The sequence below is a fragment of the Microtus pennsylvanicus genome, chromosome 12, assembly GCF_037038515.1.
Source record: "Microtus pennsylvanicus isolate mMicPen1 chromosome 12, mMicPen1.hap1, whole genome shotgun sequence".
Classification (NCBI taxonomy): domain Eukaryota; kingdom Metazoa; phylum Chordata; class Mammalia; order Rodentia; family Cricetidae; genus Microtus; species Microtus pennsylvanicus.
In genome coordinates this window covers 23,457,855-23,481,512 of record NC_134590.1, presented here as the reverse complement: position 1 = coordinate 23,481,512, position 23,658 = coordinate 23,457,855, and positions in this window count along the sequence as shown.

The window sequence follows — 23,658 nt, the reverse complement described above, 5'->3', positions numbered from 1 at the left end:
GAAAAGAAAAAAAAATAAAAAAAATAAAAAAGAATAAATAGTCAAAAAAAAAAAAAGGGAACTGCATTCCCACAGCCAAATAAGTCCAGCTACACACTGTGTTACGTAAGGAAATGTAATGGTTATTGATAAGTAGAAACTGCAATTATTATTAATGGAGTAGGTTTTTTTTTTTTCCTTTCCTTCTATTTTTCTCATGGCTCATGTATGACAATGGATGTTTTTATGTTGGAGGAGAGAAGTCGCTTGTTTTTCCCTGCCACCCAGAACCAACAATAATCACACAGAAACATATTATTTAAAACACTGCTTGGCCCATTAGTTCTATTGACTTATTGGCTAACTCTTATTTTTTTTTATTGAGAAAAAAAATTTCCGCCTCCTCCCAGCCTCCCACTCCTTCCCCCCCCACTTCTCTCCCCGTCCCCCCACTCCTCTCCCCCTCCCTCTCAAGTCTGAAGAGCAGTCAGGGTTCCCTGCCCTGTGGAAAGTCCACAGTCCTCCCCCCTCCATCCTGGTCTAGGAAGGTGAACATCCAAACTGGCTAGGCTCCCACAAAGCCAGCACGTTAAGTAGGATCAAAACCCCTGTGCCATTGTCCTTGGCTTCTCAGCAGCCCTCATTGTCTGCCATATTCAGAGAGTCCGGTTTTATCCCTTGCTTTTTCAGTCACAGTCCAGCTGGCCTTGGTGAGCTCCCAATAGATCAGCCCCACTGTCTCCGTGGGTGAGTGCACCCCTCTCGGTCCTGACTTCCTTGCTCATCTTCTCCCTCCTTCTGCTCCTTATTGGGACTTTGGAAGCTCAGTCCAGTGCTCCAGTGTGGGTCTCTGTCTCTATCTCCATCCATCGCCAGATGAAGGCAAAATATTCATCAGTATGGCTATAGGATAGGATCATTTCAGGTTCCCTATCCTCAGCTGCCCCAGGAACTAACTGGGGACCTCGCCTTGGGCACCTGGAAGCCCCTCTAGGTCCAAGTCTCTTCCCAACCCTAAGATGGCTCCCTTAATTAAGATATGTGCTTCCCTGCTCCCCTATCCAAGCTTCCTTTATCCCAATCTAACTCTTACATATTAATTTAACCCATCTCTATTAATCTGTATATCACCACCAGGTCGTGGCCTACTAGCAAAGTTTCAGCATGTCTGTCTCCAGCGGCGGCGGTTCCATGGCATCTCCCTGACTCTGCTTTCTTCATCTCAGAATTCAGTCCAGTTTTCCCTGCCTACCTAACTAAGTTCTGCCCCATCTCAGGCAAAGGCAGTTTTTTTTAATCCATTAATGGTAATCACAGCACACAGAGGGTACTCCCACATCACTTTTCAAAATCACATACACACCACAATGAAATAATTAAAAGATCTCCAGTTTGAACACCAGAATGCTGGCCATCAATGTTCTTATCATCATAGTCTAGCAAGAAATAAACTTATGTGCTATATAAAACACTTTTCTACTTAATAATCTTTAAAGAATCATACTCCAGTTGTGTGTAATAAAGACTCTACTTTTTCAATGAAAAAAATTACCAGAACGAAAAAACAGAGATTAACTGTGAGAGCTTCAAAACCACAATAGTGTATTGATAAGTTTATATATTTACAGAGACTTCAGAGGATTGTACAGGGCCTGAGAAATTTAATCCAAATACAGTCCCAGGATTGTAAATGGGTAGTTGACACAAGCTTCTTTCCCTGAAGTTATCTCCATGTGACATCTATATGACGAGGAAGAATTAGTTCACTCTAATTATCACTGGGCACCCCACTTGAGGGCAGGCTCCTTGCCCAGCATTAGTGGGCAGCACAAAGAAAATTCAATGGTATTTGGTAGTACTTTTTTTGTCTCATATTGTCTCGGTTTGATTTAACTGGTCATTTGCTTGTTTATTATTGTTTCTCATATTGAGTTTTTAGGATTGTTAGTTCTATACGTCTGTCTGTCTGTGTCTCTGTCTCTCTCTCTGTTCCACCTCTGACTTTGTCACTGTCTCAATCTCTGCTTTTTGTGTTTGCTTTTCGTATTAAGTCGTTATTTTTTGCGCATTTGTTTTATAAAGAGAGAAAGAAAGAGAGAGAGAGAGAGGGTTTGCTGTTCAATTGGTGGGGAGAAGCAGGAAAATAGTGCATGTTGAGGAGGAAAAGGTGTAATCAGAATATAATATATATTTAAAAAAAATAAAAATTAAAAAATACTATTTCTAGTTTCCACATGGGAAAAGATAGTGCTAAAGTGTAAAATACTGAGTCCACAGTCCCAAGGTAAAATCTTTCTCATTTCCTCAAATACAACTTGCTGCATTCCATACTTTGAAACATAGGTCATTGTTTCAATAGCATGGTTTATAAAGTCACAACTTTACCCATGAACCCTGTATCATCTACTAGTCCTTTGCTTTTGCAGCCACCTGCTTCCAAGATTTGACTTCGACTTGATCCAAAACCTGTTTTAAAAACGTTTTGAAGCCTTTTATCAAAGAAAACGTCCATTGTTCCTATCTTCCATCCTCCCCCTTTAGCCTTTTAACTACAGTCTTCAGGTATAGCACAGTTGAACCAACTTATAAAATGCCTATTTTAAAAGCGTTTATAAACTCTCTGAAAGTTATCAGTTTTATTCCTATACTGTGCAAGTTTCTCTTTTCCTATTCCTTCTGTTGGAGAAGCACTGTCTAAAATACTGCATTGATAATGATATTGTTATTTAAATCAGTCTGCAAAATTTAAGCTTGGGGTCACACTTTTTCCTTGATCAAGACCTCAGAATACATGTCTATTCACAGAAAGACAGATAAAATTACTAAGCTTCGGCAGCTCTGTGTATGACTGTGTGTATTGCAAGCTGTGAGACTGTGTTAGTTATTTTCTGTAATCAGTTCACTCATTCTGATGAATAATCAAATGAAACAGATTTTATACCCAGTTATAAATTCATGGGAAAGAGTTCTCTAAAAAGCAAGGATCAATAAGCTATTTTGACTGAATTTTGCCAGATGAAACTGATTTCATGTATCAAAGCTCACTCTCTCATATACAAGAATTTTAAAGGTTAGGTTATTCATATGTGAAGATCCCATGCATATATTCCTTTTCTTGAATCAACGTTAATTTTTGTTGCTTTTGTTTTTGCCTTTTTTCTTCTTGAGATAAGGTGCCATATAGTCCAGACTGGCCATAAATTCATTATACAGCTGAGAATGACCTTAAACTTTCCACAGGAAATGAGAGGCTGTGGATTCATTCTGGGTTAACAAAATCATGAGTGATTAAGGAAGACCCCCTAAGAAATCTCTGATAGGAGCAGATGCCCGGATTTCTGTGTTCTACATCCAGAATAGCCTGAAGACTGTTGGCTGAGATAATCAAGTCTCACAGAATATTACAGTCAGGAATTTACCATAATCCTAAATTTTCTTTAGGTCATCATAAGATTATCAGTGCTCCTAATCAGCAGGAAGTATCCTAGAAAACTATTCCCTAAATATGGATTACGGATGTGTATCTTTGTTTAGTGTGCTGGTTACAAGTTGCTATGGATAATGGTCAGGAATAAAGCTAAACAAAGGAGAGTTGTTTTTTTTTTTTTTTAAATGGGGGATGTTGTGGGGCAGTAGTCTTTTACCCTGTAAAGTTTTTTCTGCTGTATTGGTTTATTAAAATGCTCATTGGTCAATACCCAGGCGGAAAGTTGAAGGGGCGATCATAACAGGAGAATTTTGGAAGAGGAAAGGCTGAGTCTGCAATCATCACCCAGATCAAGAAGAAGCAAGATGGGAACGCCTCGATGATAAAAGGTACCAAGTTACATGGCTAACACAGACAAGAATTATAGGCTAATTTAAGATTAAATTAGAATTAGTTAATAAGAAGGTCTTAGCTATTAGACGAACCAGTTTATAATTAATGGAGACTTCTGTGTGTTTCTTTAGGAATGAATGGCTGCAGGACCTGGTGGGACAGAAACCTCTGGCAACAATGATAAGTTGGTATTTTATATAGTGTTTATCTCCCAATAACTATTCCTATTTTACAGGTTACATGCATTTTTGCCAGATTATTGTATGTATCTGTTTATATGTCTTTATGTCAGCATGTGTATTCATGTGTGTGTGTGTGTGTGTGTGTGTGTGTGTGTGTGTGTGTGTGTGTGTGAGTGTGTTTATGGTTGTTTTGGTGAGCCTGAAATTTTGTGTTTCTATGTACTTGTATGTGTGTCTAAGTGTCTGTGTGTGCCCACATATGTTCATTTGTGTATGCATGTACATGCCTGTGTGAGTGCTCTGAAATAATAGCTTACTTTAAATGTATTTCAGATAGGATTCAAATGTTATAACTCAGAAGAGTATTTCATTTCCTGTTATTCAATTTCTAACACATTTAAACTGCGTTACTTTATTCCAGACTTTTTCTTTTTGAAATAGTCTTTTGAACTCAATTAGGTAAATGGCATTGTTAATAACAAATTAACAACTGTGGTCAAATCTCATTATAAATTTGAAGCAACACACTTGGATTTCTCACAAAGATGAATAAAATCTTATCCACTAAATATATTACTTTCTATCTTTCACTGAAATAAAATAGTGTAAAATATTTTAATCAATTTTTATTTATTTTTAGTAATCATGAGTCTCTTCCTGTGGTATCTATAAGTTAGCATTCCTAACAGAGAAATTATTATTACAAATAATATGATTCTAACTAGAATGTTTTATGTTAAAATTATTTAACTTTAACTTTCTGAATTCTCAATTTTGGTTGATTAAATTTCTTATAACAATAAAACCTTAAGGGTTAGAAAAAAATTTCCCTAAAATATTTGATAGGAAATACATGCAGCAATTTTTATAAATTATTTTTTCATGTAGAGTTGTACCTTGAAATAAAATAAAGATAAAAATATACTTATTAACAAAGAACAAAATCTTTGATATGAGTAATAAATTCATTTTATAATTTACTTTCTATAAGAATAAGTTATCTATAAGTATCTGTGTGACAAATAATGTAAATTATTAAAACCATTAAAAATATTTCTTGTGAATTATTTAATACACATGGCAAGTAATATACTTGTCATAGCTTAATTTATTTTAAACTTTACTTAAAGATCACTATACATAAACAGCTACACTATTTAAAAAGACCTTTAAAGCACAAATATAAAAACCAGAGACAGATATTAGGGTTCAACCTGAAGGTCTGAAAAGCAAAAGAGCCAGTCACTCATTATTACCTCTGCCTCGGTCTGAAATGACAATGCCGCCTCCAGGAATCCTCAGAATGAGACTTATGAAAGTTGTTTCCTCCTGTCTTAAATTCCTCTGTAAGGCTGAGATAAAAGGCGTGCACCACTACTGCCAGATTTCTATGGCAAACTAGTGGGATTAAAGGTGCGTGTCATCATTGCCTGGTCTGTAAGGCTGGCCAGTGGGTATGTTTTACTCTCTGATTTCTAGGCAAGCTTTATATTTAAAAAAAATGAAATATCACTACAGGGATCTATAAATAAAGTAACAGATCTTAACAAAAAAGCTGGGATTGGAAATCACGGATCACATTCACAGTCAGTATGAAGTTCATTAATCTCTGGGATTTTATAATTCAGCATATTTTGAGGCAATGAAAGGTTATTTTTACAGTATATGCTTTATAACTAATGAAAGAATTTAATGCTTAAGCGAAATAAATAGCATACAACAAAATCTATTTGGGTAACATGTCCACTATTCAAAGAGATCATTGTTTTAATTTTAATCACAAGGATAACAGTATCTCTCATATTAAGATTTATTAGATAAATCTAGAAATACATACATATATTTGCTTTTCAGGTCATTTTATTATCAGTAATAATCATTTAATAGTTTTGAATTTTTAAATATTGTTTTGAGAGCATGATATGAATGCAATAAGAAAAACTGTACATAAAGCTAAATTTAAAATAAAATTGATTTAACAATTGTCACATATATTTAAAAAGGCATATAGATTGTTAACTTAAAAACTTTCAGTTTACAATAATGTCCTGTTAACATATGCTCATACTTTTCAAAGTGCTAATAAACAATGTGTGAGCCTAAGCCTCGAAAGGTGACAATGTAGATTAACCATCACAAATTCATTCCTCGTCATTTTGAAACTTACACAAATTATTTTTAAATCACAGTATTTTACTCCTATCGGTCATCTTATAATTGAATAAATGTCCATTTTGATTCCCAATGTATAATATTCTTAACATTTTTTATATTTCAAATGTCTTTGCCTTGTTTTAATATTAACATTGATCTTAGTGAATGAATATTTTAAAAGTTACAGAATTTTTTCTTTTTTTATTATTATTATTACAAATTTTCCCCTCCTCCCATTTCCCTCCTCCTCCCCCCATTTCCCCTCCCCCTCTCTCTCCAGTCTAAAGAGCAGTCAGGGTTCCCTGTCCTGGGGAAGTTCTTGGTCCTCCCCGCTCCATCCAGGTCTAGGAAGTTGAGGATCCAAACAGACTAGGTTCCCACAAAGCCAGTACATGGAGTAGAATCAAAACCCAGAATGGATATTCTTAACATTATTAAGACTGTTCAAGAGTTCAAAGTCTATTCTTTCTGAGACCCTAAGTTATAGCATTAGTTAAAGTTTTTATAAAATAAAAACTAACACCAATATAGAATACTATGTTTTCAATATAGAATGTGTTTCTGTTCCTAAAGAGAGACTCAGGTACATAAGAATGAATGATGGTCCATGGTAAGAACAGAGAGCTCAGAAAGTCAAACACCATATCTTTCAACTATATATGAAACATCTGGAACTTGCAGTGGCCTTATTTTTGGGCTCCAGTAGATTTTGTTTCTTATGCACTGCATTCCCAGTTCTGCTTCCACAAAAGACATAGCAACTTCAATGAGCCAGTTCTACTGCCAGCATCCTTCCTCATAAAATACCCCATGTAACTGGTGTCTTCAACATTCGGAGTCATTCATTGAAACATAGATTTCATCTTCATAACTGCATTCCTAAATTCACAACTCTCCCTTGCTCCTGCACGAATCTCAGCATGTCATTCAAGTTTTTTCTCAGTGGTAGCTAATGCATGCCCTCTTCCTCTTGAAGCCTCATAGTTATATCTCTACTCTGCATTGCTCTTGGCATTCTTGTCTTTCAAAGTACTACGAGAAGGGCAATTTTTTTTGTGTGCTTACACTATTACAGAGGTTTTCTTGACTGAAGTTTGAACTATTCTGTTTTCTTCCCCAAACAGTTTTAGAGGCCTCTGAATCACATAGCTCTGCTTATCACAAGGAAAGTTCCATTGCCTAGTTCTAATTTTCAGTAATATTTGTAAATTTTTGGTTTCCTTCACAAAATATTTGACTGAATTCTGTGGGAGAATGCTCTTATACACTATAAATATTTGTAATTCATATTGGTTTAATAAAATGCTGTTGACCAGAAGCCAGGCAGGAAGTATATGTGGGGCAACCAGACTAGGAGAATTCTGGGAAGAGGAAAGCCTCAGGCATGGTCGCCATCCAGACACAGAGAAAGCAAGATGTGAATGTCTTACTAGGAAAAGGTACCAAACCAGGTAACTAAACTGACAAAAGTTATGGGTTAATTCAACTTATAACAGCTAGTTAATAGTAAGTCTGAGCTAATAGGCCAAACACTTTATAATTAACATAGTTTCTGTGTGATTATTCCAGTCAGGGTCCAGAAAACAAAAGCAGAGAGAGTCAGTCTCAATCTACAACTAGAGGATTTGAGGATTGAGGAGATGGTTTACAGATCATAGCTATGGTTACCATGGTGGAGAAATTATGTTGGCAAGAATATAAGGTGGATCGTTATCTCGTTTATGAAAATAGGTAGCAGAGAATGATAATACTGATTCTTAGATTTCTTCTTCTTTATACTCAGTCTAGAACCCTAATCTATTTAGATACTGTCTTTCACCTTCAAGATATGTCGTGTCTGTCTGGTTAAATTGAAAAATAAAATGAGAAAACAATAAAAAACTTTTATAGACAAGCTTGGAGGTAGGTTTCTTTGGTAATCCAAATTATGTTATAACAGAACAAAATATATTGGGAATGAATATATTAGTTTACCAAACACAAATTATTCTGAGATTGAAGATCCTAAGTAAAATTAATTCATGTAGCCAGATTTCCAATGCAAATTGCATGAGGGTTTTTAATATACAAACTCAAGTTTGGACAAACACCTTTCCAGCACCCCAGCTGAACTTAGGTCCTTGGATTTTCCCTAGAGCAATGTGCCTTACTCTCTTTGAGGAATGAATGAGGGATGGAGTGGGGGGTTATGTGGAGGGAAGGGGATGGGGTGATGGAGTGAAAACTGGGATTGGTATGTAAAATGAATAAAGATAGTTTTTTTAAAAAAATTAATAAAATAAAAAAGAAAGAATATGATTTGTGACTGAACTACAGGTTTTACACACCTGGGATTATTTGCCCACTGAAGCATCACTGGAGGCACAAAGGTTAGTTGAACCCTATTTCACACATGGTGTCACTGGGCAAATCACAAAGGAATTGGGACTCCTGAGTAGTTAGACCCTGTAGTTTCTAATAGGCCAAAGGTCATTTAAATATGATGTTCTTGGATCTTAATGATCCAAAGGAATATAAAAGAAGATTGGTGATTAATTTAGTACTGAAGGGTGAATCACGTTGCTGCGATAGACCCATTGGTGAAAAAGAAAAATAAATTGATATCACTTTGCTTGGATTCAGAAATCTGGTATACCATAAACATGTTTCACATTTTTTTCATAAAATACTGAATATAATTTTATGTAGATATAACTAAAGACAAAATATATCATCAAACCTGAACATAGACATTAAATATTCACACTAACAGACAATAAAAAGTATATCAATGTGAAAAATGATGGAATCTGCATAAAGCTGTTGTTTTCCAAGCTTGAGTTTGCTATTCATTTGCTTTTGTTTCTTTAGTTGGTTAGTTGACTAAAGAATTTCTCTAATATTGTAGTCACTTCAATAAATACTCAGCCCTATCACCTTCAATCTTCCATTTACTGTAAGGTTATAGTCTTCCAGACATCCAATTCCTCGATGTCATCTGAAGCATTCAGTACTGTACCTTCAGTTCTATAGAAAAGACTGAAAGCAAAATTTCTACAAGTGCCAAGAAAGGATGTGAAACAGAGTCTCCTACTGAGTCAAGCACTTTGCAGAGAAAACAAATAAAAATCATGGGGGAAAAAGTCTCACTTATCTTTTAGCAAATGCATAGGCCACACTGTACAAAACAGAAAAGGGAAGAATTTAGAGATAAACATTTTAGAACTCAAACATCATGAATGATGTGCATGCTGCAAACGTAATGTTTCTTTTAACAAAAATTCTATTGACACCATTCAACTAAAATCCATTTACCTTATTTTTGTCAGCATTTTTTGGAAAGAATTCTCATCTGTACTTTTCCATTTCTGAATCATTTGCAATTTTCTGGTAGAGCAGCTTTATCCACAATGCTAAAAAGTAAAATGCATTTGTTGAAAATTTTATATATAAATGTGCACAAAAAATATTGATTTAAAATTCATTACGCAGCAACCAGAAGAGATAATTTAGCACAGTGTGGTGTTTTGACTTCAAAAGTAATTTTCTGTGATTAGGCACTCTTTTTCTTTGTTGTATTTATTGTTGCTAAAAACACACAGAAACTTTTTATTTGATTGTTTCAGAATTTTCCAAGTTGTGGTTGTCTCTAACTCACCCATTCTCCCAGTTTGCTGGGGAGGCACCTTAAGTGTCTGCCAATACCCATTCTTGATGGAATATACTGTAATGTCTTAGAGATATTTTCTCTTTCTTGAAGTACTGTGTTTGATATTTATAAATTATATATTTATACATTTTATATAATATATAACTTATATTATAATGTGTACAGACATGCATATACATATCCCTCATTTATACTACATGCTTTTTGTTTTTACTATTGTCTAGAATTCTTGTCAGGGAGTTAACAAAGAACAGGAAAATATGATTAAAATAATGTGATAAAAATGTTTATTTTTAAATAAAATACATGATTTCCCCCAAGATGGTCATTATGAGATGCAATATCTTTTATCTGCTGACTACAATCTTTCTGCCAAATCTTCCACAATGACTTTGAGCCATAGGTATGGGGATGTTTTGCAGATCTGTCTATTTTGGAATAGTATCTACAGTTCTGCATTTTGATTAGTTGTGGTTTTATGTAATGATTTCCAGCTGTTTTAAAGAGAAGCTTCCTTGATACACAGCACTACACTCTTATGTGGATATAATGACAGATACATTGAATGTATTTAGGCATTGTGCCTATTCAGTAAAGTAGTAGCTGTAGTTTCTTTTCTATGGCCTTTGGCCTCAGTGTACCTCAGTAATTGACTAGGATTCTATGACCATGCTGGACTTTTCTTTTGTTGAATAGCCCATGCATTTTGGTTGCTGTATTTGATAGGCCTTATAGTTTGGCAGGTCGGTTGGTTGTTTTCCTTATTTGAAGCTTTCATCTCATCTTCTAATACAATAATGCAGAAAGAAGGCTTTAAAATCACTTCCAGTTCAGACACCTCTGGACTCTGTGATTGAAGGGCATGATATTCTCAGAAGTAGGAACTTGCCTTCCACTATTAGGGGTAGCAAAACCATGGGCAATAGCAATAGCTGGTATGTTTGGGGAGTCCTTGGAACAACCCTGTTTCATGCATAGTGCTTGGATGTCACTTAGATTGTCTTTGGCTCTTGGAGGAAGAATTGCCAGCTCATATGTGAAAATTTCATATCCTTAATCTAATATAACTACAAATATTTTCACTGGTTAATGGATCGCTTTATAGATTTTTCAATTGGTTATTTAGATATGAAATATTAGTCATCAAGGAACTATGATTTACAATTGTTAGTAAGTGTTATTTAAGTACCTGCCAATTGAGATAATGTAAAATGAAAGCATTCATATTTGGGTAAGTTAATTTACATAAGTACTCAATAAAATATATTTCTAGATTTGTAAACTACTAATCATTAAATGTAGAACATATATATAGTAGAAATTAAGGTTTAGTTTTGCCTAAAGATATGTAGTGTTCCCAGCCTTATTTATTTATATGATTATACTTTTTTACATTAATATGATTTTGTATTTTAAAAGAGTTATTTATTTTTGCACAAGGCATTTATCTTACTAGTTTTACTGGTACAATTTATCTGAATTGCTAATGTAGATTATCTTTATTGTGCCTATTTCTGAAGGCTATTTCCATTGTATAAAGCATCATATATTATATAATTATTATTATATAATAGGGATTTTTGCCATGTGGAAACATCCCATTATCTTTTGCTTGATATTGACTCTTGAAAATATAATACCCATTTTTGCCTTACTATTGTTCACATTAACTACCTCCATAAGTGTGGATTTGTGATTATATGATCAATATATATCTGTGATCTATCTCTATCTATCATCTATCTATCTATCTATCTATCTATCTATCTATCTATCTATCTATCCCTCTATCTATCCATCCACCCACCTGTCCATCTATCATCTATCTATCTATCTATCTATCTATCTATCTATCTATCTATCTATTCATCCATGTTTATTTCTTACAATCTTTAAATATCCAAATCCAAAAAACGTGAAGAAAGCAAAGGACTTTTTGTTTATCATGATTCAAGGAACAAAAAAAGTAGTTACCATCTTAATACAAATGACACCAAGTAGCCCCTTCCTATGTCAAGATATCCTGTACTAGCCACAGGTTAAGTTAAATCGCCTGTCAATAACCATGAAGAAGCAAGACTAGGTCTGAACTCTCTTACCTGGAGTCAAGGAGTCAAGGTGAAACAAATCTACTTCAATGGGCTACCACATCTATCTATCCATCTATCTATCTCTATCTATCTATCTATCTATCTATCTATCTATCTATTCCATCTATCTATTCCATCTATCTATCTATCTATCTATCTATCTATCTATCTATCTATCTATCTATCATCTATCTATCTATCTATTCCATCTATCTATCTATCTATCTATCTATCTATCTATCTATCTATCTATCTATCATCTATCTATCTATCATCTATCTATCAATCTATCTATCATCATCTATCTATCTATCATCTATCTATCGTCTATCTATCTACCATCTATCTATCTATCTATCTATCTATCTATCTATCTATCTATCTATCTATCATCTATCTATCTATCATCATCTATCTATCATCTATCGTCTATCTATCTATGTATCTATCTATGTATCTATCTATCTATCATCTATCTACCTATCTATTTTCTATAACTACATATCTCTGTATCTGTGCATTACCTATTGGGCAGTTATCTATCAACCTAGCTTCCATCTGTCATTTTTCTAATTTCTTTACTATTCCAGATATCAGTCCTGCTCCACCACTGAGCCACAAAGACAGTGCGGCTTTCTGAGAAGGGATTGTCTCTCAGCTTTTTGGAATCTTTCTATACAGGCCTGACCTTGATCATACTACCTTCCTGCTTCAGGTTCCTTGAAGGCGTAAGTCACAAACAATGCCACACCGGTTTGGAATTATGATTAATAGGGTGGTATTTATTTAAAAGGGAAAAAACTTACAGATCACTGTCAGCCCTCTGCGTAACCAGGAAGGAAGTCAAGTCACCGGCGGAGCAGGAAGTGAAGAGAGAGAGGAGAGGGAAGTGGCCGCTTTTTTAAAGGGAGAGAGACCACGCCCCAAGGGGCTGGTATCTCAGCGGCGATAGGCTGGAGGAGTGGGAGGACCTCCCGTAACACCTCCCCCTTTTGTTTAAATAAGAGAGTTCTAAACCTACTATGAAATTATATACAATAAGTACAAATATCCTATTCTAACTAGCTTAGGTCTTGTATAATAAATAAATTGGCCAAGTCATGAGAGAAAAGTAACTACATCTATATAGTCTTCAACCCCATCGAAGATCTGAGAAGGGAAATAATGTTACCTGGTTAATTAGGAAGTTCAGTAAAACAACTTCCAAAACATGCAACAAATCACAGAGACAACTAGCTACCTAGGCAATCACCCAAAGTCACATTAGCAGTGTTGAAGCAACCAACTTTGGCTAAGGCCTAACATAACTGACACACCATTTTCAAAGGCAAGCAACTTTTCAAAACTATCTTACCCTGTCTTGGCAGGATAAGACAGCCCTGTTTTATCCATTGATGCATGCTCTGTATCTTTGTCAGTGGTTGAGGTATGGGCATTTCTTTGCCCCAAGGCCAGTTCTGCCAAAAGGAAAGGCTCCAGGTGGAGTGTCTTTGGTGCTCAACATTCTCTCGGGAATAGAGTGGTGTTGCCAGGAGCAATTGTGTCTCACTACCACAAAACTCTGAGTTAGATTAAAGGCCATTTTCTACAGCTCTTTGAAGAAGTTGAAGACTATCTATACTGAGTATAATCTCTATATATCTAAAGAACCTGATTAGTCTAATTATAAATGACAAACTTAGATGACTATTAGTCTATATAATTCTCAATATCTATCTAACTTAAAGATTAAGACAATAAACAACTGTGAAACAAATGAGGACAATGACCTCCAAATATAAACAATGTACAAATATACATTGCAGTAGGTAAATATATATCAATACACAAACATTATATAAGTATCTTAATCAGAGGTAGAAATGTACACAGCAATATGGTAAATATATACAATACAATATATGTCAATACATAAAAATGTTTTAAACAAGGTAGAAACATGCATGCGTACAATAGTCAATATAATTTAACTTTGTATCAATATACAAGAATCTATACCAATATATTTGTCTAAAAACAGTAACTCACAATTACAAATCTATTATCCCATCATCCCTCTTTTTTTTTTTTTTTTCAAAATGATCCCTGAGCTTATAAAATTCCTCCCCCAACCCTCAATCGTATACTAATTATAATCAACCCCTAAATGATGTCCCTAAACCCAAGGGCAAACTTTACTGGGAGAGGGGACGTCGTCCTCTAGAATTACTTCCAGCTGTCATGGGGGCGACGTTCTTTCTGGGGGATCCTGTGAAAGTAAAATGATGGTTAAATTTCAAGATCAAGTCTTTTAATATTGCCAATAGTCTCTGAGTATTTTGTGCAGGTCTGGCCAAAATGTTGTATAAGATGTGCACCATTTCAGCTAACCAAGTTGGAACTGTCTTGTGCAGCTGGTACCCAAAGCAGGTCTTGTTGTAGCGCTATCAGTATCATGACGTCATATCAACCAGGTGGAGTTGTTGTTATGGGGCCCCATCTTCTTCCTGGAAACTTCAAATGTCACTTCAGGAAAAACTCATTGTTCATTATGAAAAACTTAAGCATTAATCATATAGACATATATATATATTCAATGAAAGACATGATAGATATATTCAATGAAAAGTATGATAGATATGAAGAAAAACAAAGATGTTTTCTAAACTCATATTTCTTTCTGTCCCACATCATGGCTCTTGACATGAGACAGAAACTCCAGAAACTCTGGGTTTTTCTCTTACTAACAGGCTTGGAATTGGAGAGGGACTGAGCCAGAGTCCAACTTCAAAACCAGCTTTATAAATTTAGAAATATGGTTTAATATTACTTACACAGCCCATTCAGTTTTCTTGATATTTCCTATCGGGCAGGTATTTTTCCATCTGTCAGTATCCAAACATCCAGGGTCCCTTGAATTTCTCAAAGATGAGTGTTTTCCTGTGGAGATAAGAACAGAACCCTGCCCCCATTCTATATGTTTTTCTTACCACCTGTATGAATATAATCATTGTGGATGAGTTGTCATTTCTCCTTTCCAAGAGGTTTCTCTTCTTCAAATCGAAACTTTATTAATTTTGATGGTATCCACAATTTTTCTTCTCCTGTGGAAACAAGAGCAAAACCCCTTCCCCAACGTAGCACATCTCCTGGCTTCCACTGAGAGGTCAGCACATCTTTGAAATAAATCGGTTGATTTAGTTCAGCAGACTTTTCCATTATCCAATGTCTCTCTGCTGCTGTCGTTCCTTTCTCATTAGCGTTAAGAAAATTCAAGGTTAATAAAGCATTATGTAATCTATTTCTGGGGGTATTTTCGGTCCCTTTCTGTTTGTTCAGCATATCCTTTATAGTACGATTTGATCTTTCTATAACTGCCTGACCTGTAGGATTATTTGGTATACCTGTAATGTGTTTTATATTATAATAATCAAAAAAGCGTTTCATTTTCTTAGATACATATGCTGGACCATTATCTGTCTTTATTTGCACAGGTATACCCATGATGGCCATAACTTCCAATAAATGTGTGATTACTGAATCAGCCTTTTCTGAGCTCAGGGCAGTAGCCCATTGAAAACCTGAATACGTGTCTATGGTGTGGTGTACATATTTTAATTTACCAAATTCTATAAAGTGGAACACATCCATCTGCCAGATTTCATTTCTCTTAGTGCCCTTTGGGTTACTCCCTGCAGGCAACGGTGTTTGATTATAGAAAGAACAAGTAGGACATCTCTTTATAATGTCCTTAGCTTGTTGCCAAGTAATGGAAAATTCTTTCTTTAGGCCTTTACTATTGACATGATGCTTCTTATGAAATTCTGAGGCCTGCAACACACTTCCAATCAATAATTGATCAATCTCAGCGTTGCCTTGGGCTAGAGGACCAGGCAGACCTTTTTGGGACCGGATGTGTGTTATGTACATCGGACAAAGCCTGTTCCTGATTATGTCTTGTACCTGGATAAACAATGAAGTCAACTCTGTGTCATCTGGTATAAATTCAGCGGTTTCAATATGCAAGATAACTCTTTCTGCATATTGTGAATCTGTAACTATATTAAGAGGTTCTTTAAAATCCCTTAGCACCATAAGAATGGCATATAATTCTGCCTTCTGGACAGAATTATAAGGGCTTTGTTCCACCTTACTCAATTCATCTGACTTGTAACCTGCTTTCCCTGATTTATTTGCATCAGTATAGAACGTACGGGCTCCAGTTATTGGAGCATCACGTACAATTCTAGGAAGAATCCAAGAAGTTCTTTTTATGAGGTTAAGTCTACCGCTTTTGGGATAGTTGCTATTAATTTCTCCCAAAAAATTAGCACAAGCTCTTTGCCACGGTTCATTGTCTTCCCATAACTTTTTTATTTCTTCAGTAGTAAAAGGCACTATAATTTCTGCTGGGTCTATACCTGCTAGTTGACGAAGTCTCAGCTTACCTTTTATAATTAATTCAGAGACTTTTTCCACATAAGTTTTTAATTTTTTACTTGGTTTATTAGGTATAAATATCCACTCCAAAATAATATCTTCCCTCTGCATTAGAATCCCTGTAGGAGAAATTCTGGAAGGCAATATGACTAGGATGCAGCTAAGATTTGGGTTCACCCTATCCACATGTGCCTCCTGTAATTTTTCCTCAATCATTGTCAGTTCCTTTTCTGCTTCAGCTGTCAGTTCTCTTGGACTATTCAAATCTTTATCACCATCTAAGGTTTTGTTTAAATGAACTATTAGATCAGGTGTTATCCCAACAGCTGGTCGTAGACTGGAAATGTCTCCTAACAATCTTTGGAAGTCATTAAGAGTCTTTAACCGGTCTCTCCTAATTTGTGCCTTTTGCGTTTTAATTTTCTCTAACCCTATTCTGTAACCTAGGTAATTAATAGAATTTCCTCTTTGAATCTTTTCAGGGGCAATTTGTAATCCCCACCTAGGCAAGACTTTCTTTACTTCTTCAAACATCCTTTCTAAAGTATCTTTATTTGAATCAGATAACAAGATGTCATCCATGTAATGATAAATAATGGACTTGGGGAATTGTTTACGAATTATTTCCAATGGCTTACTTACAAAATATTGACACAGTGTAGGACTATTGAGCATACCCTGTGGGAGGACAGTCCATTGATATCTCCTATTGGGCTGAGAATTATTATAAGTAGGCACTGTGAAGGCAAATTTTTCTCTATCCTTTTCTTGTAACGGTATAGTGAAAAAACAATCTTTCAAATCAATAACTATAAGAGGCCATCCTTTTGGTAACAGAGAAGGCAAAGGAATTCCAGACTGTAGTGAGCCCATAGGTTGAATTACTTTGTTGACAGCTCTTAGATCTGTCACCATTCTCCATTTACCAGATTTCTTTTTTACAACAAACACAGGAGAATTCCAAGGGCTGGTTGATTCTTCAATGTGGTGAGCATCTAGTTGCTCCTGCACCAGCTGTTCCAATGCCTGTAGTTTATCTTCAGCTAGAGGCCACTGTTTGATCCATATTGGCTTCTCAGTTAGCCATTTTAAAGGTAGGGCTGTTGGTACCTCTAAAGGTTTGGTATTTGCTGTATGTTCTTGTACAGCCTGAATGGCTAGTGACCTTTTTCCATAATACCTCATCATATACTTCCCAGAATTATGAGTTCCTGGAACTACAGGAATGTTAATCTGGGTATTCCATTGCTGTAGCAGGTCACGGCCCCATAAATTTATGGCAATATTGGCTATATATGGCCTTAGTCTTCCTATTTGCCCTTCGGGCCCTATGCATTCAACCCATCTTGTGCTTTGTTTTACACGAGATAGGGTTCCAATTCCCAGGAACTGAACATCTACCTCTTTAAGAGGCCAATTCGGATGCCAAGATTCTGGGGTAATGATACTTACATCCGCACCTGTGTCTAATAAGCCTTCAATAAAAGTGCCATTTATACAGACTCTTAGCTTTGGTCTTTGATCATTAATAGAAGTCTGCCAAAATATACGTTTACTCTGTCCCACTGGGTTTTTTGACTCATCCTCCACATGGATTTCATCATTTAGACCAGTATTACTTTTTACAGCAGAAATTGGAGCTTTTAATTTTCTTGGTGAGGCACGTTCTCCACTGTGACTGGGAATGACTGGGCCACTGTTGGCTTGGGGGCCTGCGAGAGGCCCCTCAAGGAGTTTCCCGACGGTATCGGGTTGCCTTGTTTGTCTGTTGTTGACCTGCATTCATTGGACCAATGTCGGCCTTTACCGCATCTCCTACATATACCTGAAGGCCTAGGTCTCCTATCTTTGTCATTCCCAGAGGAGATAATATTCCTAGAAATTCTGTGCCTGCAATCCCTTTTCAGATGTCCTAATTTACCACAATTAAAACACCTGGCAGTTTGATGTCTCCTCATTGCTGTGGAAATCGCTTCTCCTACCCAAGATTCATCGTTATAGCTAAACGTCTCAACATTCATCGTATGCTGAATCCATTCATCCATAGGTGCTGATCTAGACTTTAAAGGCCCAATTATCTTTTTGCATTCTATGTTTGCATTCTCAAAAGCTAGAGATTCAAGAAGTATTCGTCTAGCTTCTGGGTCTGTTACCCCTATGTCCAGAGCCTTAATTAATCTTTGCAAAAAGTCAATAAAGGGTTCTCTCTGTCCCTGCCTAATTCTGGTATATGATTCAACCCTTTTTGCTGGATCTTGTATCCTATTCCAAGCATTTAAAGCTGCTTGGTGACATAGACACAGTACTTCATCATCATAAAGAGCTTGGACCTGTGGATCAGCATATTCTCCTGCACCAAGAATTTGGTCTTGGGAAACCTCAATACCTTTTGCTCTTCCTTGCTGTTCCATATGTTTGGATTCTTCTCTAAAATAAATTCCAAACATCAAGGAAGGTCCATTATCTAAAACTGCAGACACTAACTGATGGAAATCATGGGGGGTAGCTCTAGCATTAGAAGCCCAAGTCCTTATCATTTCCTTTACGTATGCAGAGTGCAAGCCAAAATTAACAATAGCTTGCTTAATTTCTTTTAGATCATTCATTGCTATTGGCGTCCATCTAGCTTCTCTGACTCCCTTTGAGCCTTTAGAAGTTGACGCTTTGTCAGAATTAAGTATAGGGTATGCTGCTAAAACCTTTGGTAAGCCAGTTCTAATAGCTGGTGTTGGCATTGTATCCTGTCCTTGTGCCTTATTACTCTGTTCACCAGCTCCAATCATTTCTTCAATCATTTCAAGTCTTTTTATTATTGTCTCTTTTGAATCCTTAATCTCCTGACCTGCATGAGTTTCTAGTAAAGATTGTATGGTTCTTAGGAGTGCCATGATCTTCCTAAATGATAGAATATGCAAAAGAATACTAAAACCTAGTAACCAGTAAATTAAGTTATCCCCATAGTCATATAAACCTTGCATGATATAACCCATTGTATTGGTAACCAGAACAGTAAAATTCGCGTTGGAAACGGGAACTGCCATATTACCTATTATCCAGCAGGTGGCGCTGTTGCCAAGTCTCGACGAAAACACGGTCCTGTTTCAGAGTCCGCCTAGTATTTGTTAAAAACTGGAAAATGTAAGTTGCTCAACAAAGTAAATGTAATTAAATCAATTCCAGAGATGGAACCAGAAACCAGAATCCAGGGGTAGAGAAGAGCAACCTGGAAGCCGCTTATGCCTCCACGTGACAGAGTCACCCTGAGGGGTTGCAGCTTTCAGCAACCGCGTGCTCTGGTTCGCGCCACTTAAGAGCTGTGCTTGCAAGGGGGATTTAAAAACGACTCAGAAAAGAGCAAACCAGGCGGGCAGAGACTACGTGGGCCTGTGGAGTTTAAATCCACAGGCAGCGGCTGAGGAAGCAAGGGCTCCCGCCAAGCTGAACAAGCGCCCGCCAAGCCGAACTTGCGGCCGCCAAGCCGAACTTCCGGCCGCCGAACTCGCGGCTGCGAGCCGGGAGAGGTTCTAAAACCAAACGTTGGGCGCCAAATGAAGGCGTAAGTCACAAACAATGCCACACCGGTTTGGAATTATGATTAATAGGGTGGTATTTATTTAAAAGGGAAAAAACTTACAGATCACTGTCAGCCCTCTGCGTAACCAGGAAGGAAGTCAAGTCACCGGCGGAGCAGGAAGTGAAGAGAGAGAGGAGAGGGAAGTGGCCGCTTTTTTAAAGGGAGAGAGACCACGCCCCAAGGGGCTGGTATCTCAGCGGCGATAGGCTGGAGGAGTGGGAGGACCTCCCGTAACAGTTCCTTATTTCAGGGTTACAGAGTGTGCTAATCTCAGAGATGCATGATTATCACATTTGAATGATAGTATTTGCTTATCTGCTTTTCAGTTTTATTCTGATTTTTGATTCCTATCATTATATTTCATGTCTTCTTTTTGAATCTGTTATGTATAGTAAAGGCCATTTTAAGATTCAGAGATATTTATTTTTCTTCTGTTTTTTGTTTTCTTTCTAATTAGAACTTTTACTTAATTATTTTTATATATTTAATTATTATTTTATATTATAGGAAAAAACTAAAATTTGATTTTTATTTCTTGCCTTAGTCAAGTGTTGGGACTAATTGAGTCCTGGCTTTCAGCTGCTCTTCCCTGTCTAGAGCCTTCTAATTGAAGTTACTAGAAGCTGTGCCTAGCTTAGAGGATCAGAGGATGGGATTTTCACCTGTTGGCCATTGACTGCATGTATTTAAGCCTCCATGGTGCTATTAAAGTGCGGCTTTTGGTACCAGTGTTGGAAGGTCTGTGTGTCTGTCTGTCTCTGCGTGTGTATTCTCAACTTCCGGCCCCTTGCCCGAAGTTTGCGAACTGGGTTCTAGCGCTTAGAGTGCAGACGGGGGCTGCATTGCAAGGCGTCAAGAACAGGGCAGAGGTTCTTTTAGAGTTTCAGCAGCTAATATAAACGGCTTTCATCAAGGTTTAATTTGACTTTAAACTAGACCTCAGTATTATCCTCTTTTCTTATGGTTTGCCAAATTCCAATCAGATGTAGTTCTAGACAGCTAATTTACTTTGATTTTTTTTCACTATTTGTTTCAACCCATGAAGTGGCTAGAGTTTACATTCAGGCTTAATAACATAAAACATTCATGTAGAAGAAGCCATATTAGTGTGAGTAACTGTGAACTCTGAAAAACTTACCACAGCTAAGATTCTATTCTTAATACTGTATAAAGGAAAATACTTCTGAATTATATATAAAACTACTTTGTCTTGAATTATTTAAACTCTCTCTCTCTGTCTGTCTGTCTGTCTGTCTGTCTCTCTCTCTCTCTCTCTCTCTCTCTCTCTCTCTCTGTGTGTGTGTGTGTGTGTGTGTGTATGTGTGTGTCTGTGTCTGTGATTTTTAAACACTGTCATTAACTATTGGGATTGTTCTGATCTACCAAATTTCTGCATAAGACCTAATATTAATCCTTTAGTTTGACTTAAATATCACTCTTAATGAAATCAGATTTAAATTCCACTGAAACTGTGATAAAACTGTAGTAGCTATTTATATTAGCTGTCTCTCATTCCTGATGCAGTGATCTCGCCCAACTAATAACACTACACTAACATCAATTGAGAATGTCACAAGAAATTGTGATTTTCATCGTGTCTTTCTTTGTTGCTATTTTCTTGTTGCTATTAATTAAACAGGTCTTTTATAATCTATTTTTCTCTGGACCTGGATTGGTTCTTTAAAAGGCACTCTATTATTCTTTAATATGACATATTCAGTGATATATTTAAGTTGACAAGGGAACTACCAAAAGCAAACATTCTGATTATGCAAAACTAACTTAGTGTTGTGTAAAATAATTTAATTAGCTAAAATTAATAGACCATTTAGTCATCTGAGCAATCTTTCTTCTGTGAGAATAATATTTGATTCTCTGAACAAGAATTAACTGTTATGAACTGGCCCTTTGCTATGCTATCTGTTTTCTTCTCGCATAACATGGAGCTTAAATGTACACTAATATTTGTTGCAGTCAAATCAGTTGTTTAACCCTTATAAATAATAAAAACATTTCTAAGGAATTGCTTTGTATGTTCTTATTCACATAATATAGTTAATACAAACATTGGATGTTTGAATTTGGAATAAGGGAGTTTGGATTTGTGAAAAAATTATAACAAGCTGCCATCACTGTTTATTAGTATATATTTGTTATTATTTTCTAATCTGTAAAAATGTAGTCTCTACCTACATTTGTTATTTTTTCTCTTCTTCTCTTCACTGTAGAGACAGAGGAAGAATTTTGCTTATTTTGTGTACTAAGAAATTTATTTAAAATGCCAAATATAGGAAAGTATAAAAACAAAGTTCTTTACTATTCCCTGTGAAGTATTTTCTAGAGGTCATAAAATCAACTTGATTTGTGCTCTATTATTTAATAATTCATAAATGAAAACTCCATTACATATTATTTAAACCTCATTGTTATAACCTTATTGCTAAAATTTCTCTAATGAAATCTGAATCCATTTCCATATCAATTGGAATAAATGAACTAAATATAGTTTCACAGTAGAAAGGTCAACAGTGTTCCACATTTAAGGTAAGTGCTCACTAAGAGTAGTAGGGCAGTTTCAATGAGTAAGTACTTCTTACTATCAATCATTTGACTACTTGGTTCTTAGTTGATGGCACTGCTTTTGAGGCTTAGAAGTTACCATATTTACTTGTCACTATGGCTAGGATTTGACAGGGCATATCTTTGTACTGTTTTTTATCTTACTCTTTATTATTATCTGACTTATGTTTGATTTATAATATATGACATCTCAGCATTTTGTCCTTGCTGATTCTACCCACCTTTTGCCATACCTCCTCACCATGATGGGCAAAATAAATCTTTTCTTTTATAGATTGCCCTTAGGCATGTTTTATCTTACTAATAGAAAAGCCACAGTACAGACGTTGGTGATAGAGTGTGGGATGTTGTGAAAATTCTGATCATGCTGGGTTTTAGAACAATGCAGAAGACTTTGTAATTTGGACCAGAAAAGTGATTAAACATGTTGAGTTTAATTTGTTATTATAGCAAATTCCTAGGGACAGTAGTGGTGAGAAGAATTTGGACTGTAGAGACCAAGTTTAACAGATGGAAGAAAAGAGTGATATTAGAAACGGGGTTAGAGGATATTCTTGTGATATTTCTGACAAATAATCTGACTGTCTTTTGCCTTTATCCTGAGTACTTGTATGAGGGAATATTTAAAAATGATAGATTAATCTTTTTGATGGAGAAAATTTCAAGACTTCACAATATTGTGTCTGGACCATGCTTAATACTGCTAATAGTACATTGCAAAATACAACAATGGGGTAGAAAACATAAAACACATATTAAAGAGAAAAACAGAGCACTAATTCAAAGCATAGCTATAACTAAAAAATAGAAATAAATTACAGTGAAATGTATCCAGACTACAAGGAGACTGTTCTAATATAACTAATATTAAAGTATGCTTGCTTGTCCATATGTTACTGATTTTGTAAAATATACTCAATAACTCTCAGAAAGTTTATATATTATTAAGAGTGTACAAAATAATTAACATACAGATGCCTACTATATTTTTTAAACTTTAATTGACATATTCGGTTTTTATTTATCTTTTTATTTTTTTAATTTTTAAAAGACTATTTATTTATTTATTATGTATACAATATTCTGTTTTGCGTGTATGCCTGCAGGCCAGAAGAGGGCACCAGACCTGCTTACAGATGGTTGTGAGTCATCATGTGGTTGCTGGGAATTGAACTCAGGACCTTTGGAAGAACAGGCAATGCTCTTTACCG